This window comes from Lepisma saccharinum, chromosome 20 (assembly GCF_977018435.1).
Source record: "Lepisma saccharinum chromosome 20, izLepSacc3.1, whole genome shotgun sequence".
NCBI lineage: Eukaryota > Metazoa > Arthropoda > Insecta > Zygentoma > Lepismatidae > Lepisma > Lepisma saccharinum.
In genome coordinates, this window is record NC_139248.1 from 20,531,244 (window position 1) to 20,549,434 (window position 18,191).

General features: G+C 38.3%; 1 long non-coding RNA gene across 1 annotated transcript in view; it reads left to right on the top strand.

Annotated features, from left to right (window-relative positions):
- Nucleotides 1–18,191, top strand: part of LOC146003752 (uncharacterized) — a 434,112-nt gene that overhangs the window by 171,147 nt on the left and 244,774 nt on the right. The gene's annotated exons all lie outside the window — the stretch shown is intronic.

Here is an 18,191-nt window from a genome sequence, read left to right on the forward strand (position 1 = left end):
GTTCGTATATGCTTCATGTACATTTAATGGCATTGAATTTAGTTTGACAATTTTTTTTGTCTTTTTTGCATTTTTCTTCATGTTACTCATTTTATCAATTAGTAGTTAGTGTCAATTTTACATATCATTCGTCCTTAGATTTGGAAATATTGGTTAAAAATGTGACTACTTGGTTCTGTGGTGGGAATATTTACCCTACTGCATGTAGTGGGTCTGAATTAGATGAAGGGCTAGTAGGAAAAAATTGTGTAGTAGAGAAAATTATATCAATAGTTACACACACTCATTAGAAACCACATTTTCTAATAAGTATGTGTAACTATTGGTTTAATTTTCTCTGATACACCATTTTTTCCTACTACTTCTTTATCTTATTCGGACCCACCACCTGCTGGTGTTAGTTGCCCAGCAAGATTGTGGTCAACTTGCTGCAAGTTTCAACACCTGCCTTGCAAGTTTCAGATTAACTTCCAGCAAGCCTCAGATCTTTAACACCTACTTTGCAAGTTTTAGGTTAACTTGTAGCAAGCCTTTGAGACTTTAACACCTGCCTTACAAGTTTCATGTTAACTTGCAGCAAGCCTTGAGATTTATCGTGCAAGTTAGCTGCAGGTTACAGTTAGAACTTACTGCAAGTTCAAATGTTGGTAATTAGTACCTTTACTTTCAATTTGCTGCAAATTTACAGACTTGCTCTGAAATTTTCCTGCAAGTTCCCGTTACTTGCATTGCAAACTTAATGTGGATTTGAGGTAAGTCTACCTTGCTATCTGGGTATGCTTGGGCTAATGTGAACAAGGAGCAGTTGGAAGGAAACAAATAACGAGGTACTGTGTTTCTATATATAAAAAGACTAATCCAGAATACACAATCATAAGAATAGGTTAGTTCAATATAACAGGGTGGACGTCAATACTATAAAGTCAGGTTAGGTTAGTGGCAGTATAATATCATGGAGAATAATATTTTATTTAATGGTGATAAATTGTGTGATTTATGTAATGTTTTCGTGTTTGTGAATAAATTGATGGTGTGTGTGGCTTTCGAAGAAAATGTCCTCTTTTTAGCATTTCAAAATATGGTAGCCCTAAGTAAACAAGTTTCAATTCTTCTCATTTCTGTACCTTTTTTCGCCTCTAACAACAAGCAGTCAAAAGTAAAAATAGCATTCAGCACATTACAACTCCTACTCTATCTGCAATCGAGTATGGGAGTTTTAATATCAAGTGCATTTTGGGAACGAAAATGTATTTAGTGTAACTTATTCTGAAACAAGTTTTGTAGGCTGCTTTTCAAATTCTATAGTTAAAATCTCCCTAAAATACTGCTTGTGTATTGATTGCTGCCACAAGATGGAACGGAAATAATATTAAGCGTACATGTTCTGACAAAAATATTGTAGGCAGTTTTTCAGATTCTATATAGTTAAAATCTGCCTAAAAAAGTTGTGTTTGTGGATTGATTGCTTAGATATACCAGTTGCCAATTATGCTTTAGTTTCCAGAATGGCAGTTGCAGCGAATAGGAGGGGGGCTTACCCCCCCCCCTTTGCCACTTTTTCTCCCGCACTATACTAAACCTAATATAACAAGGGAAAGTAAACTGTCCTGCCACCCCACAAGTTTTGGAACCCAATCGCCACCACTGCAGAATGGTGTAATAGTAAATAAAACGTAGGATAATTGCAGTTAACCTCACGATATTTTCAGTATTTCCCCAATACATTCTTTGGTTAAAGAGATTTTGACTTCTTTTAATACCCCATGCACACCCTAGTTGATCTTCTCTGGAAGATACAGACTTCCCGTATAATGAGAAATTCAAAATCAGTGTTGTGCATATTTCTATCTTTACTGGAAATATTTCTGCATTTTTCTGACACTTTAAATTTTTTATGATATATTTTTAAATGTTTATGACAATTACATACATATTTTACAGGTTTATATACCTAGGTAGGACAAAGTCCTGGGCCCTAGTTATAATGTATTTATGACGAGCTGTCATAAGGTATTCTAGAAACTTGAGTTTCGTGTGTGTTTGCTGGGGTAAAGTAGCCCAACTTATGTCCTAAGACGATGAACTCGTCTAGTGCAGAGAATTCACGATAGGTGGAATGCCTATGCAATATAAAAACTTTGTTGCTTTAGTACTTACGCGAATAATCGCTAGATGGCTCTGACCGTTGTGCGCATGTAAATTGTAAATTCCTTTGTTTGATATCCGATTTTCTCGCGGTTTCCTTATGCACAAGGACATTTTGATGTGTCGGTCACTGCACGCAGGGGCAATTCGCAGTTATGGCGCAAAATAATAAAATATACAGCGTTTTGGTCTAGATGCCATTGGTTAATTAACAGCAAAAAGTTTATCTTAATAAGCATTATAATAGGTTCTTTAACGCATACACATATTTGTTAACGTGTGAGTTCTAAATCATGTAAATTGTTGTTTGGTAAAGACAATTGTGCTCTGCGAAAAAGAATGGTAGTTATCGATAGGGGTGCGCGGTGATGGAAATGGACTTCCGGTAAAGAAAAATGGAGTGAAGAAAGTTATGTCACGACGATTGAAGGAATTGTAATTGTTTCCAGTGGTTTCTGGACGAATCTGGCATCTGCTGTTAGGATAAAACGGTGGATAAAAGCATGGAGTAAAATACAACGCAGATAAAACGTTGGAAGTGAGTCGAGCTCTTGGTTCCCAGAGAGGTAAGGAGTGGACTCGTGCATGCTGGATTCTTCGTTCCGGAGACACAAGGTAAGGGAACTAAATTTCCTTAAGTGACTTTGAGAAGAAGAAAATTCTCGCAAATCGTGGAACCTACGGATAAGCAAAGTTCGTTTAAGAGATAGCTATCTCGCGTGTGTTGGAACTTATTTGACACAGTACTAGTACTCGCTACAAACCATGCGTTAATTACAAAATGGCCATCGACGCCATGTCTGAAAAAAGTTGTGTGCACACATAAAACGAACTATTCTCGTTCAAGAAACGTACAAAACATGCTAAAATAAATGAGTAGCATGTTCCCAGATTGGTTTTACGTCAATTTTAGGAAATAATATGGACTTTTGTAACCCATTTTATATAACATAAAATGTGTAGGCCTAATGACCATAAATGGTAATTTTTTCAATCACGTATCGATAGTTGTTTCACGTCTCATAGTTTAATAAGGACTGATTGATAATGCTCTCATAAACCGGAAACATTTGTTATTTTCAACTCAATAAATAAGTTCATTGTTTCTTGTGTTTCTATTTGCGTTCTTCAACATTTCTTCCATTCATATTTCGTTGTTTGTGTATATGCCTTAATGATTAATTCTTCCACATAGGGGGGGAATTTCGCATGTGTAAATTGGGTTAGTGTTGTTACTATGGAAAGTGGTTATTGTTAGTTGTAAATCAAGTATTACCATTTGAAACCTAAAGGTATAAAAATTTCTTTCGCAGTGCGCTGCGCGCGTCACCGGCGTTACCAGGCAAATTTCCGCGAAACAAACAATTTGAACTAACGACATTAGCACGTCTTAAGATTGTTGAATCTCAGTTGTTGTGTAGTTGCAGCCTAGTTTAAATCCACAACAAAATAGTTTGAACACTTTTTTTTGTTCACTCATAGAAGTTTAAACGAAGGTCTTGTAGCTCGTCGCAAGATTGATGAGATTCAATTATTGAGTCGTTGCTGCTGGGTTTAAACTAATAAATTTAATCTAATTTTATTTAGTCCGTCGCAAGATTATGAGACTCAAGTGCAGAGGGGCTGCGTTATTGAATTTTTTGTTGGGTTTCAAGTAGGTTAATCTTTAGTTGGTTAATTGCTGTTGTTAAAGCTAATATTAATAATGGCAACGGAGCAGGAACCGGTTACATTAGATTCCTTGTTCGCCTTTATCAAGCAGAGTGATGAAAGGAATGATCAACGGTTCCAAGCGAGTGATGAAAGGAATGATCAACGGTTCCAAGCGTCAAAAGCAAGCATTGAGTTGCTGAAGTCAGAATTAAATGACAGTAACCAATTGCTGAAGTCAGAATTGGATGACAGTAACAAATTGCTGAAGTCTGAACTTACCGCTCACACTAGTAGGTTGGTGGGAAAACTTCAGTCAGACATCAGTGATACCAGCAAATGTATCTTAGACTTGCGGCAAGATGTAGTTAAAACAAATGAGGGTCTGCACGATCTCACGTTTTCAGTATCACAGTACAGGGCTGAGTTGGTAGAAAGAAGGCATGAGTCTTTGACAAAGGACTTTGATTTGTCAGGGAGTAAAGTTGAACTGATGAATGGTGTTGTAACTTCTTCTGCGGTCACCAATTGCATGTGTACTTCACATTCGGTCGAACATGACCACTGCACAGGCACTCTGACTTCCTGGTCAGAAAGTTATGCACAGAGTACCAGCGAAATGAACCGAAACAGAACGTTAGAGCAAGAACACCACAAGGATAATAAAGGAAAATATTTGATAAGTGAGGAGTGGTCTTTTGGGGTGTCGGGTAACAGAGACGAGTCTTTCCCTGTCGGCTTTTGCACAAAAGATGCATCTTTCCCAAAACCGAGCTTGCAATTTTCTTTATTGGGTGTTGGTTCTAAACAAAGTGGTTCTTCGGGTTCATCTTCGTTGTGTAAGCGTGTCTACACGGTGCAAGTTGATACAGGGTGTCCGGAAAGTAAGGTGGATTCTCATTGCCTACACTCAAATTCAGTATCATCTCAGAACAAATCTATCCTGTCTGTTGGGTCTGTTGGGGAAAATAGTATTGACTTACCTGTAGTGTCCATAGATCAAGATCATTCAGTACACAACGTAGTCATACCAGTAGTTGGTTATCCATTGCAGACTGTTGTGAGGAATTCAGTAATCGAACCCAGAAGTTGCATTAGGTGTGGCCCTATGCGTGTCCCCATGCCCAAAAGAATTGCCAGTATGGTATGTGTCGTTTCTTTCATGAAATTAGGGACTGGTTGTTCAGTCAGATACAGGAGGCGCATTAGAGTTAAAATGAAGTCACTTACGGACCCACCTGCCAAGAAAACTTCGGTAGTCAGTCGAACTGTTGCTGGAGGAAGAGTATCTCTCCATCCAAGCCATATTAGGAAGAGAAGAAAAAAAGGGTCTCCTCGGAAAAGTACCAGCACAAAAGTTTTGGGGGAAATTTTGAGTATTTGTCTTCTCTTGGCTTTGTCTCTTTGGTACAGGGTTAGAATGATCTGGCATCGAACTCATGTCAGAAGAAAATGGCATGGGATGCATATGGTTGAGTATGATTGCTCAAAGATGAAGCCTGATGAGATCATCGGAGCGATCATCACTCTTTAATCAGTGAAAGTAACTTCGCTTTGTACAAAATGTAAATATTAAAGATAATATATTTAATTTGAAGGATTTAATAACGTATGTATCTTTGGGTAGTTTAAAATAAATTTTTGAATATAATTATCATTTGAATACTAATTTTTTTTATTTTCAAACGTCAGTTCAGTTGGGGTCTAGTGTCAAGTTTATAGCTCAGAAAAGATATCTGATGAACAGTTTGGTGCGGGAAATTTAAAATGGAAGCATTTAACAAGTCAAGCAGCCTCACTATCATTTTGGAGCCAACAGCCTTTAAGTGGGCAGTATCATTTTTAATTAGTTGTTACATGTGCATGCAAGTTTCATTGTAAAATTTTGTGCGAATTTCTCGGGTAGAATCGTGTTGATTTGCGTTCTAAAGAAACACAAGGGAACATCAGGGACACTAGATGTTGTATTTGTTCGTCCTTGGGAAAATACGTCTCCACACATAGAAAATGTGAGAACGATAGGGTGTCGAGGGGACATTTGCCATTAGTGTCGGCTTAGTCCTGACAGAAGTTCGTCTGGAGTCTGAATTTTGGAGAGTTTAAGTAACGACATTCAATAGGTTTGATTTCTCTGTAAACATGACATAGTGATGGTAGGGGGTATCTGAGATATGCCACCCGATGGTAACCAGTATTCAAGAGGAAACAAATAAATTTCAATTAATCTTGCATAGCAGCGTGAAATTATAAGACATATAAAACGTATCTTTGGTTTACTTAAGGCGAGTATCCTGGTTCGGTTCCAAGATTAATAACAAAAATGGTAGTGGTACATTTTGGTGGCAGTGATTGCGTCCATGTATTTACGCAGCTGTTGTCGCCATCTGTTTGATTTAGCTTCTGGTTTTAGTGAATTCCCCTTGCACAGTCGCAATTAAGGTTGCTGAGTTTGTCCAAACATCGAATTGTGTTTGTAAGATAAACATATTTCTGGCTATCTGACACACCAAATTTTGAGTTTTATGGGATCTATTTTGAATGTAGATATTGTGTAAAAGAAATTTGACATGTTAAAGGGTTCTGGGATGTTTCAACTGGTTAGCAAAGTATATTCTCAATTATGCCATGGTGGCATACCCGGTGGTTAACAGCAATGCTAATACCATTGTGAATAAATTGTCAAAAGTGTACTTTGTTCATTTGGGAATTCCTCAGAGGATAGTTTCTGATAATGGGCCACAGTTTAAGTCGAAAATTTTTCAGAATGCAATGAAAACATGGGGGGTACAACTTGTTTACACTCCGGTGTACCATCCGAGCTCAAATTGGGTAGAGCGCTATCATTCGGAATTGAACCGTTTGATGAGAATACTCTGTAATTCCAATCATAACAAATGGCCGGAAAAAGTACCTGAAGCTCTGCGCCTTCTGAATGGTTCCATTTCGTCACAAACAGGATATTCTCCAATGGAGTTGAGATTAAACATGACAAGGAGTTTGACCGATATACCGACGCTGGGGGTCGATGCTAACAATGTCACTTGGAATGACAAGCTAGTTATGGCGAATCTGTCTAGCCTCAGTAAAAGGCAAAATAAATTGAAGCAACAAAATGCTAAGATGGATGTGAAACCTGTAGTGGGAGAGGGTATGCTAGTCTTCGTTAAGAATCAGATCTTAAGTGGCACCGGAGATAAGGTGATAAGGAAATATTGTGACCTCTTTGTCGGCCCTTATCTTTGTGTTAAGAACAGTAAAGATTCCACGCTTTCATTGATAGATTGTGTGACAGGAGAAAAATTGGATCACCAGTCGATAGAAAATTGTAAAGTTTGGAATTGTTCAGAGGACAAGGTAAAAATGTGGGTGAAGAGATTACTAGATTTGAATTTGGAAGATGTGGATGAAATGTTACAGACGATGGGGTTTAGCTGTAAATCAGACGTGGTAATTAAGGACAGTGTAGATAAAGGCGGGGTAGGGGAATTCAAGGTTAAAATTTCTCGTATGGGTAAAGTGAGATTGAGCCTGCGGCGGGCGAGTTGACCAAGTAGGTGAAATTTCTGCGGCGTACTAGCATGCGAGATGAGCCTGAAATCTTCCTGATTGCTCCAAAATACGGTGAAACATTTACAATAGTTATTAGCTCAGATAGAATGAATCCAGAAGCAAAATAAAAAAGTTGTTTAGGTAGTTCCATGGGGGATATGTTGAGTTTGCGGGTGAGGGCAGGTATGATGTGGTAAAGGTCAAGTTAGGTTATGCTTGCGGCGGGCTATTAGTCAAGTAAGTATATGTTGCGGTGGGCCTAGGCATTCATTTCTTTCCTGCTCCAACCAAGAATATACAAGCCACTATGTTTTGCAAGACACCAAGACACATGCGGGGTTCCTTCTTTCGGGAGAATGATGAAGTCACCAGAGTTGGTGATCCGGGATGTTTCATATTGTAAACAATAAAGTAATATGTCTGTATATATTAAATATGTATATTAGTGAATATGTAGAATATGAATGTTCATTTGATGTAAGTCTAAATATAGTATTGTATCAAAAGTATTGTGTGAGGGTTCAGCCCTATGTTGGGCGCCATTTATGACGAGCTGTCATAAGGTATTCTAGAAACTTGAGTTTCGTGTGTGTTTGCTGGGGTAAAGTAGCCCAACTTATGTCCTAAGACGATGAACTCGTCTAGTGCAGAGAATTCACGATAGGTGGAATGCCTATGCAATATAAAAACTTTGTTGCTTTAGTACTTACGCGAATAATCGCTAGATGGCTCTGACCGTTGTGCGCATGTAAATTGTAAATTCCTTTGTTTGATATCCGATTTTCTCGCGGTTTCCTTATGCACAAGGACATTTTGATGTGTCGGTCACTGCACGCAGGGGCAATTCGCAGTTATGGCGCAAAATAATAAAATATACAGCGTTTTGGTCTAGATGCCATTGGTTAATTAACAGCAAAAAGTTTATCTTAATAAGCATTATAATAGGTTCTTTAACGCATACACATATTTGTTAACGTGTGAGTTCTAAATCATGTAAATTGTTGTTTGGTAAAGACAATTGTGCTCTGCGAAAAAGAATGGTAGTTATCGATAGGGGTGCGCGGTGATGGAAATGGACTTCCGGTAAAGAAAAATGGAGTGAAGAAAGTTATGTCACGACAATTGAAGGAATTGTAATTGTTTCCAGTGGTTTCTGGACGAATCTGGCATCTGCTGTTAGGATAAAACGGTGGATAAAAGCATGGAGTAAAATACAACGCAGATAAAACGTTGGAAGTGAGTCGAGCTCTTGGTTCCCAGAGAGGTAAGGAGTGGACTCGTGCATGCTGGATTCTTCGTTCCGGAGACACAAGGTAAGGGAACTAAATTTCCTTAAGTGACTTTGAGAAGAAGAAAATTCTCGCAAATCGTGGAACCTACGGATAAGCAAAGTTCGTTTAAGAGATAGCTATCTCGCGTGTGTTGGAACTTATTTGACACAGTACTAGTACTCGCTACAAACCATGCGTTAATTACAAAATGGCCATCGACGCCATGTCTGAAAAAAGTTGTGTGCACACATAAAACGAACTATTCTCGTTCAAGAAACGTACAAAACATGCTAAAATAAATGAGTAGCATGTTCCCAGATTGGTTTTACGTCAATTTTAGGAAATAATATGGACTTTTGTAACCCATTTTATATAACATAAAATGTGTAGGCCTAATGACCATAAATGGTAATTTTTTCAATCACGTATCGATAGTTGTTTCACGTCTCATAGTTTAATAAGGACTGATTGATAATGCTCTCATAAACCGGAAACATTTGTTATTTTCAACTCAATAAATAAGTTCATTGTTTCTTGTGTTTCTATTTGCGTTCTTCAACATTTCTTCCATTCATATTTCGTTGTTTGTGTATATGCCTTAATGATTAATTCTTCCACAGAGGGGGGGAATTTCGCATGTGTAAATTGGGTTAGTGTTGTTACTATGGAAAGTGGTTATTGTTAGTTGTAAATCAAGTATTACCATTTGAAACCTAAAGGTATAAAAATTTCTTTCGCAGTGCTCTGCGCGCGTCACCGGCGTTACCAGGCAAATTTCCGCGAAACAAACAATTCGAACTAACGACATTAGCACGTCTTAAGATTGTTGAATCTCAGTTGTTGTGTAGTTGCAGCCTAGTTTAAATCCACAACAAAATAGTTTGAACACTTTTTTTTGTTCACTCATAGAAGTTTAAACGAAGGTCTTGTAGCTCGTCGCAAGATTGATGAGATTCAATTATTGAGTCGTTGCTGCTGGGTTTAAACTAATAAATTTAATCTAATTTTATTTAGTCCGTCGCATATTGTCAGAAACTACCTGAATACCCACAATTGCAGATAATATAGCTCAAAATAGATATTTTGTGATCAGGGAAAATTTGAAATTATGTAACGATGTGGCAGTTCATGAAGATCAAAGAAGAGCTAATACATTTTGGAAGATACAGCCATTGATTCAAACACTACAAAATGGATGCAGGCTGAATCCAAGATCAAAGGAAGTTGCCATTCATGAGCAATGTCTCTGCACAGTAATTCACACCCAATCCATGTGGTATCAAGAATTTTGTTGCAGCAGCTACCAATCGACATCCTTTGGATCAATGTGTTAGAAGTGATGTGTATATAGCTATTGTGAAATGGTACAACAATGGACCGTATTAGTGAAGACGTCACAGCAGACAACAGAGTACGTGTTGAGTCTAAACAAAGAGGCAACATGTTTTTCTCCAATTCAAATCCATTGAATTTTTCATGAGAAGGGATAGCTTTAATTATTATGACAGCAGTAACAAAATTGTGATGCGTATCGTACATCAATGTAAAGATAGATTTAGGAGAATATGTTAATATATTATATTACCTTACAGAGCATAAGGTAAAGATTAACTGGAAAATGGAAATCATGCATTTTTAAAGACAGTTCAGCCATTCTGCTTCCGAACACAATCGAGCTCGACTTGTAGCCAACAAGAGTGAGGCTGCTGCTGAGGATGACGGAAGGCCAGGAGCCTCATGTGACTTCAGTCATGCTGCCTACTGGCTGCTGTTTTGGATCGGAAGCCTGTAGGAGCATTCGCTTACTCAATTTTCTAATTCATTTATTGTTCTTATTCTCCTCTGTTTTGTAATATATAGACTTATTCTCTGAAATCTCATCTTTACATCGATGTACGATACACATCACAATTTTGTTTTTTAACTGCTGTGACAATTCTTAAAATTACCTTTTCAATGCTAAACTCAATGGATTTTAATAGGAAAAAAAAACACATGCGGATTTGTGTAGACTCAGTCTTCAAGCGTGATGTCACACTACTATGGTCCATTGTCCCAGTGGTCCAAAAAGGATGGTAAATACATCAGGTGACTCAACCAGCTACAGGCAAATCATACAAGCACATGGGTGGGTCAATCTCTTGGATCATGAGATTAGTTTCTGTAGGATCAGTGCAAGGACAAGGAAATTGACTGTTTGCATGATTATGCAACGATTAAAACTCCACAGACTATATACAATTTAGAGTTCAACTTGCAGATTCCCTTTTGCACACTGGAACAGGATATATATGGAGTCCAGTGACGATCCTGATTATGAATTGAGGGATCCAGCACCTAAATGTACACAAGCAAAAGTTCCGCTTCCACCTGATACTTTAAGAACAAAAAATGTACTATGTTTACCAGAGTTCACTTCTCCAACCAAAACCTGATGTCAGTTACCAGGTTGCAAAGCACACATTAGATATTCAACATGCAAGGTCTTCCTTTGTTTGCAAGATAGCAGGAATTATTTCCAATTGTGCCATTATTTTTTTTTAAGCATTCAACAATTTCAAGGGTCCAAAACAAGTGTTTGTTCTACATAACATTTGATTTATGTTATTTTGTTAATTCTGCTTAAAGAAAAAAAAGCTATGTTTTAATGTAAAATACCATGTGCATTCTACGGAGCCACGGTTGCTTACAATGCAAGCAGCTCCATAAGTAATAAGCTACAAAAGCTACAAAATGCATGCATAAGATTCATTTACAAGCTGAAAAAAAGGAACCACATTTCGAAATACTTATTCAATTTGAATTGGCTTAACACCAAGAATCTCGCGAAATACCAATTATTAACTTTAACACATAAAGTACTAGGCAACAAACAGCCTGCATATCTCTTTGAAAAACTGAACACAAATTCGAGCAGACATGAACATGTAACATGACAAAAAAAAATATTGTCAGTCCCAGTACATAATACGACCACCTACGGAAAATCATTTACCGTAACTGCCACTAAAGAATGGAATTCCCTCCCAACCTCCCTAACATCCATCACCAGCCATAAGCTATTTAAAAAGAATCTCAAACAGTATCTACTAGCAAGGCAGCGAAATACTTAATCACAAGCAACTTTTCATTCATAAAAATACGCACTGTAACATTTGGCAACTGTGTGCATATAAATCTTATAATTTAATTATTTTATTTCACTTCATTATTAGGCTATTATTATATTTTTCATAGTTCCAGATTACTGAATATATATGTATATGTACTAAAACAAAAGCAACAAACATTAGATATCTATGTTCAACAATTTATAGATAAATCTGTTTTTCTTATTCATTATCTACGCGTATATACCTATATATTTAATTGTTCTTATTTGTATTGTTATGTAATCCTTTTCATGTTTTTATTTTTATTTTTTTTCAATGTATACTCTTTATTCCATTGTATTAATCTCCCAGACAAGGGTTTGTTGTAAGAACGGCCCTAGAGGCCGAAACACGCCTGCTCCAATAAAGGCGATTTTATTATTATTATTATTATTATTTCAAAATATGATTACTACATAAACCAGTTACTCTGTCTTCTACACTCTTATGGAAATGTGCAATGTTAGGTAACTATCCATGATCAAGTACTGTTCTTTTAGAAAAAGTGCAATAAACCAAATATCTGGATTTTCTGTACTTTTATTTAGCTTTGAACCCAATGTCCCCTACAGGGGACATTATTTTCAAAGATCAATGGTCACCAGGGCTGGCCGGCTCTATCGTACGTGCAACACGTGCATTTGCACGAAGCAGCAAGCTCAAGGGGGCGGCAAAATGTATAAAAAATGGAAGCTGCATTATTTGAGGCAGTTTGGTCTTCTTGGGGCAGAGAAAATTCAAATTAAATCTATTTGCATATGCAGTATAATGCAGAAATGGATAAAAAAAAGCAAAGAGTAGCTGCGAAAGAAAGCGGTGCCGAAAGTTTATATTAGTTGTTCTCTTACAGAATCAGCTATTATTGTTTTGTCTGTGAAAATGATAAGCAACGTCTACTGTGCATGTGCGATGCCAAGTTAGAACGCTATCTATTGTTTGATTACACGCTAGTCCATTGCCCCCACCCCCTGTTATCAAGGTTTGAATTAAACTGACGTGTCGCATTCGGTAGTTAAAAATAGAGCTGCATTGTTCTTTGACGTGTTGATCGCTAAAGGCGGTTGGTAATGATAGGTATTGTCGAATCGCGCAAGAAGACGCAATAGTAAGTATGAATATCCGCTGTTTTTTGTCGTTGCTGGTTGCACCTCATTTACGATCTTGACGGTGTAACGATAGTGCAGTTAGTGTATGTCGTGTGTGAGAACGTGTGTGCGTTTGAGTGTGACAACGTATTGAGAGACTTGTGTAGTTGTGCTGTCATTAAAACAACTGCTTTGTCAAGTCGTCGTAAGAGATTTAAGAATTATTTGTTGCATTTGTAATTGTAAACTAAGGTATGTCTGATAAAATGAAAAACTCTCGGGTGCAGAATATCGTAAACGCAAACGAGAAAAAGAGTGCAATATAGAAAAACAAAGTGGAGCTTTGCACAAATTTCTGAAACTTGAGGCAAGCGATGTAGTGAAAGCCGAAGAATTCGAATCCGGTGATTCTGAACTCGTTGCAGGTTGTTCTAATTGTGATCGTGATGATAATGGTATATTTCAGAAAAAAAGTGAAGAAAGTGTGGGGCGTTACCCCCACACCCCCTATACGCCTTCATGGCGTGGTGCTATGCACAGAAGCTCTTTACCTTTTTTTTTTTTTTACTTTATGATAATGGTATATTTCATAAAAAAGTGAAACAGAATCTCCTTTTGTCGGTGGTCAGGATGTAGTGGAACTGTATGAAGAATATACAGATCCAGCAAAATGGAATCCACATTTGAATGACGCCGAAAGAGTGGAGATCGTTAAAAAAAGTCCACCTCAGAGACCGAAAATTGATTTTATTTTCCCTCGCAGCTCTAATGGTAGGAAGTTTTCGCCTGCACATTTCACTCGCAAATTAAGTAATGGAGAACATATTGACAGAACATGGATGGTTTGTTCAATAGAAAACAATTCTGTCTTCTGCTTTTGTTGTAAGTTGTTCTGTACTAACAAATTCTCACTCATAACTGAGGGCTATAATGATTGAGGTAACTTGTATGTGTACCTTAATAAACATGAAAGATCTGCAAATCATTTAGAATGCCACAGGAAATGGGTTGAACTTTCGTCACGTCTTAAACGATTGATTCCGTGCAACAAAAATTGCTCGATGTAGAGGGCCAGCACTGGAGGAGTGTCATAGAATGACTGATAGCCATAGAAATAGTTAAACAAAACAGGAGAGCTGAGAGTTCTGCACATCAGCAGAAACTATGGTGAGTAAATGCAACATATATTTTATTATTATTAGGCTTAAATAGGTACAGGGTGGTGCACGAAATGCTACCCCATTTACTTTTTGAATGAAATTAATATTTATGTATTAATTTTAAAATATTTTTTTCCTAGGAAACCTTAATCCATGGAGATTTACTGCCAGAGGCTGTAGTTCACTGAATCTTCACCATGGCGCTAGCAGTCCAGTGTAGCGGCATGGCTGACAAAGGAAGGCTCACGCCAGAACATCGTGCAGCAATAGTGTTGTTGCTCGCGGAAACCAAAAGCATTGTTGGTGTACAGAGACGTTTCCAATTCAACACACGTTGGGCTCCAAGCAAGAGAACAATTCACAAACTCCATGAACAATTGCGGGTTCAAGGGACATTACTGGAACCGAAACGACCGTGAGTGAATAGTGTCCGTACGCCGGAAAACATCGGAAGTGTACGGGTCGCTATGCAAAGTAGCCCCAGTAAGTCCTGTAGAAAAGCAGCTACACAACTGGGTATATCGAGACGCTCCCTGCAAAGAATTCTCAAAAGTGATCTTCACCTGTACCCCTATAAAATAACAGTTGTGCAGAAACTGACACCAGAAAAGATTCAGCGGAGACTGGAATTTGCTGAATGGGCTGAGGGACATATGGATGTTATCAACAATACGTGGTTTTCGGATGAGGCTCACTTTCACTTGGACGGAGTGGTGAATAGACAAAATATGCGATTTTGGGCTACCGACAATCCGCAAGTGCTCCATCAAAAGGAAAGCCATTCTCCCAGGATTACAGTGTGGGCCGCTATTTCAACGCATGGACTGATTGGACCATTCTTTTTCGATGAAAATGTTAACAGTGAGTGTTAACTGGACATGCTTCGTAATCAATTTATTCCTCAGCTTCTTGTGAAGGATTTGCCATTTAACACACAATGGTTTATGCAGGAAGGTGCAAGACCGCATACTGCCAATGTGGTCTTGGATCTCTTGCACGAGATCTTCAACTACCGCGTCATTTCAAACAGGTTTCCAGAACGCTTTAATGGTGGTCAGTATTGGCCTCCCAATAGTCCAGACCTTAATCCCTGTGACTATTTCCTGTGGGGATTCCTGAAGGAAAGGATTTTTCCAAAACATCCAGAAAATCTCATGGATTTGAGAACATTGATTACGCAAGCTTTCACTGAAATTACAGAAGACATGTGTCGGAGGGTGATCAATAACCTAACTGTTCATTTGACTACAGTTGTGCAGTGCAATGGTGGTCATATTAAGCATGTCTTGCATTGAAACATTTTTCCACATTGCTATGTTCACTGCAATGTATGTTTTTTTTGAAAAATGTTGCTTACTAAAGTTTTTACACTAAAAACAAATGGGGTATCATTTCGTGCACCACCCTGTATATATATTTTTTTTAGTTATGAATAACTTATCTTCTCACATTATGTATTCTTTCATTTTATTATGTTAAAAAAGGTTATACCATGTGGAATTGGCACGGATAACAAGCTTAGTTGTTCATACATTACGTTTTCTTTGTACGTATTTTGGGGTGGGGCGGCAAGAAGTAAAATTGCACGGGGCAGCAAAATTCCTAGGGCTGATGGTCACTAAAAAATGCTGTTTTTCACATTCAAGGTATATTTTACTCAATTGATTCAAATTATGAAAACTTATTTTCTGGGTCTGAGGAGGTTATTGCATTGTACACACAAAAACCATTTAACAGTTAGTAAAAGAAGTGTTGGATGTCAAGAAGCAATGCTGTGAAAACTTTATCTCGAATCACTGGAGCTATTCCTACTAAATTTCCACCCCACTCGCTGTTTAACAATCTAACCTTTCTCAGAACTGGAAATGAATTGTATACATCCAATAATTTTACAAAAATTCAATATATCTGATGGGAGATTCAAATCAAGGTTTCAGTTGATACCATTACACTAGGGATTAACAGGGGTGTTGCTTTTCTACAAGGTTTGGCTAACAGTGATGAAAATAACTGTATGAAATGGAAGAAGGAACTAACACATACCTAACAGATAATTATATTCCAAATTATGAAGTAAGTCTTGAAGCTTTCCTGGCAACAAATAATGAAAAGATTCTCAACTCCCAAGAGCACTATAAATGGAAATAACAACCTGCCCCAGGAGAAGCCAACAAGCACGCCAAGGATCGAGATCGGGTCGCGAGAGCACGACAGTGCCGGACGGGGAGAATAGTCTACAGGGCTGCCCAGAAGCTGTGGGGCCCAAGCCGGGGCCTGTCCAGAGGCAAGATGCCTCAGGCCAGCCAGCAAGACCAGCACCCAGCCGATCCGGAGATAAGTATCTGTCCCTTATGGTGCTAATCCTTCGCCCCTAATTTCTCCCTCTTAATAATCTATTGGAGTGCTTGCCAAATAAAACTCTGTCACTTATCTATTCAATTTGTATTTCTTTAATTTAACTGGTCTACCTCTGACTTGTCGCCCGTTGGTCAACAGGTCCTACCCTCTAATACAGAGGGTGAAATCTTGTACGACTAAGATTTTAACACCCCCAATTGTGTCTCCAGGGACCAGCCCTGGGACAGAACCTTAGCTCGTAATGATTCTCTCGGGCTACCAACCAGGTGAGTTATGGAAAAGATTATTCCCGAGAGAATCTTTTCATACCCAATTATGTTGTCAACATGGGTGTAGAAAAATAGCTTTCGGCCTATGGAGTAGTGTTGCCCACGAGACGAGACGAGACGAGACTTTGGTCTGTCCCGTCCCGTCTCGTGAAAATGCTGTCTCGTCTCGTGTCTCGTCTCGAAAATATTCGTTTGTCCCGTCTCGTGTCCCGTCTCGAAGGGTTCTGTCTCGTCTCGTCTCGTCCCGTCTCGTTTTGTCTCGTCTCGTCTTGTAAAAGTGATCCGGGATATCATGCCAACAAAAGTCAAAAGTAGCAGAAACACGAAATATTTTTCCGGAAAGTGGGATAAAGCTCCAAATATTTTACCCATTGCGTGGTGAGAATAAATAAGGTTCGTTAATCATGAGGACATTAATATTAAAAATGCAGTTTGTTGGTTACTGATTGCTAGGTATCTTATTAAATCTACCTTGTGGTTTTTCTCTTCATACAACTGTCTATCCATCGTACATTTATACCAAGTTTGTTAGAACCTGTCCCGTTTTGCGCGCTAGCGATCGCTCGACAGTTTTGGTGCCAATGAGAAACGAGAGAAAAAAGTCGTCTGCTGGGCAGCGAGGAGCGAATGGAAGCCAGAAGAGAGGAGCTTACGTAGACGTTGTTGCCACGTTGCGTCTTTTAATTTGCTGCCTGTCTTTGGCTTTCCCCAGCACGGAGTTCAGGCGGTCTTCAGCAGCAACACCGCTTGGTTTATGCTAGAAAAGCCAGCGATCAGCTACCGCGGGAAGCCGGACAGGTTGTAACAAACACGGTATAATTGATTGATTGATTGAATTTTTGTTTAAAGTCCACTTTATGCACAGTAAGGCTAATCGGGACTGGACCTACAGTTTAAAGTGGGATCCGAACCACTTGTGCCTCCACCGGGTATCGAACCCGGGACCCCTTGATTACAAGGCAACAACGCTACCACTGCGACATCGGGGAGGGCAAAACACGGTATAAGTGAGTGCTCTTTTTCATTACTGCTATACCTTTTGGAAGTCTTGAAATGTTTTCCAATAGACCTTCTTTCTTTTTGAATGTCGAACTTCCGTGCACTATGAAAATGTACAGTTTTTCTTTAAATTCTAAGCTTGGCTCTCGGGAGCAACAAAAAAGTTTTTAAATGTGTAGTACGAACACAAAAGACTATTTAAAATTTCAATATTTAGTATATTACAAATAGAAAGCATTTATTGTTCTTAATATTGTTAAACATCTTCTATGACATAAGTTTCAAAAAGTGTTTCTTTGTGATATTGTGCTGTTTCATATGCTCAGCTTATGACGCACATACTTCTTTGTTTTCCCTTTAGCCTCTAAGTCCGGTACCACCACCGCTTGATCTAATTTATCCTTCGGCAGGCACGCATCTAGAAATATATGTCGGTGGAGGGTGTCTGAGCCAAGTGTTTCAGAAAAAATGATAATAATAACATTAACGACAACAATTAAGCAAATGTTTAAATTAATGCATTAATATACTTCATAGGTCTATTCACTTGAAT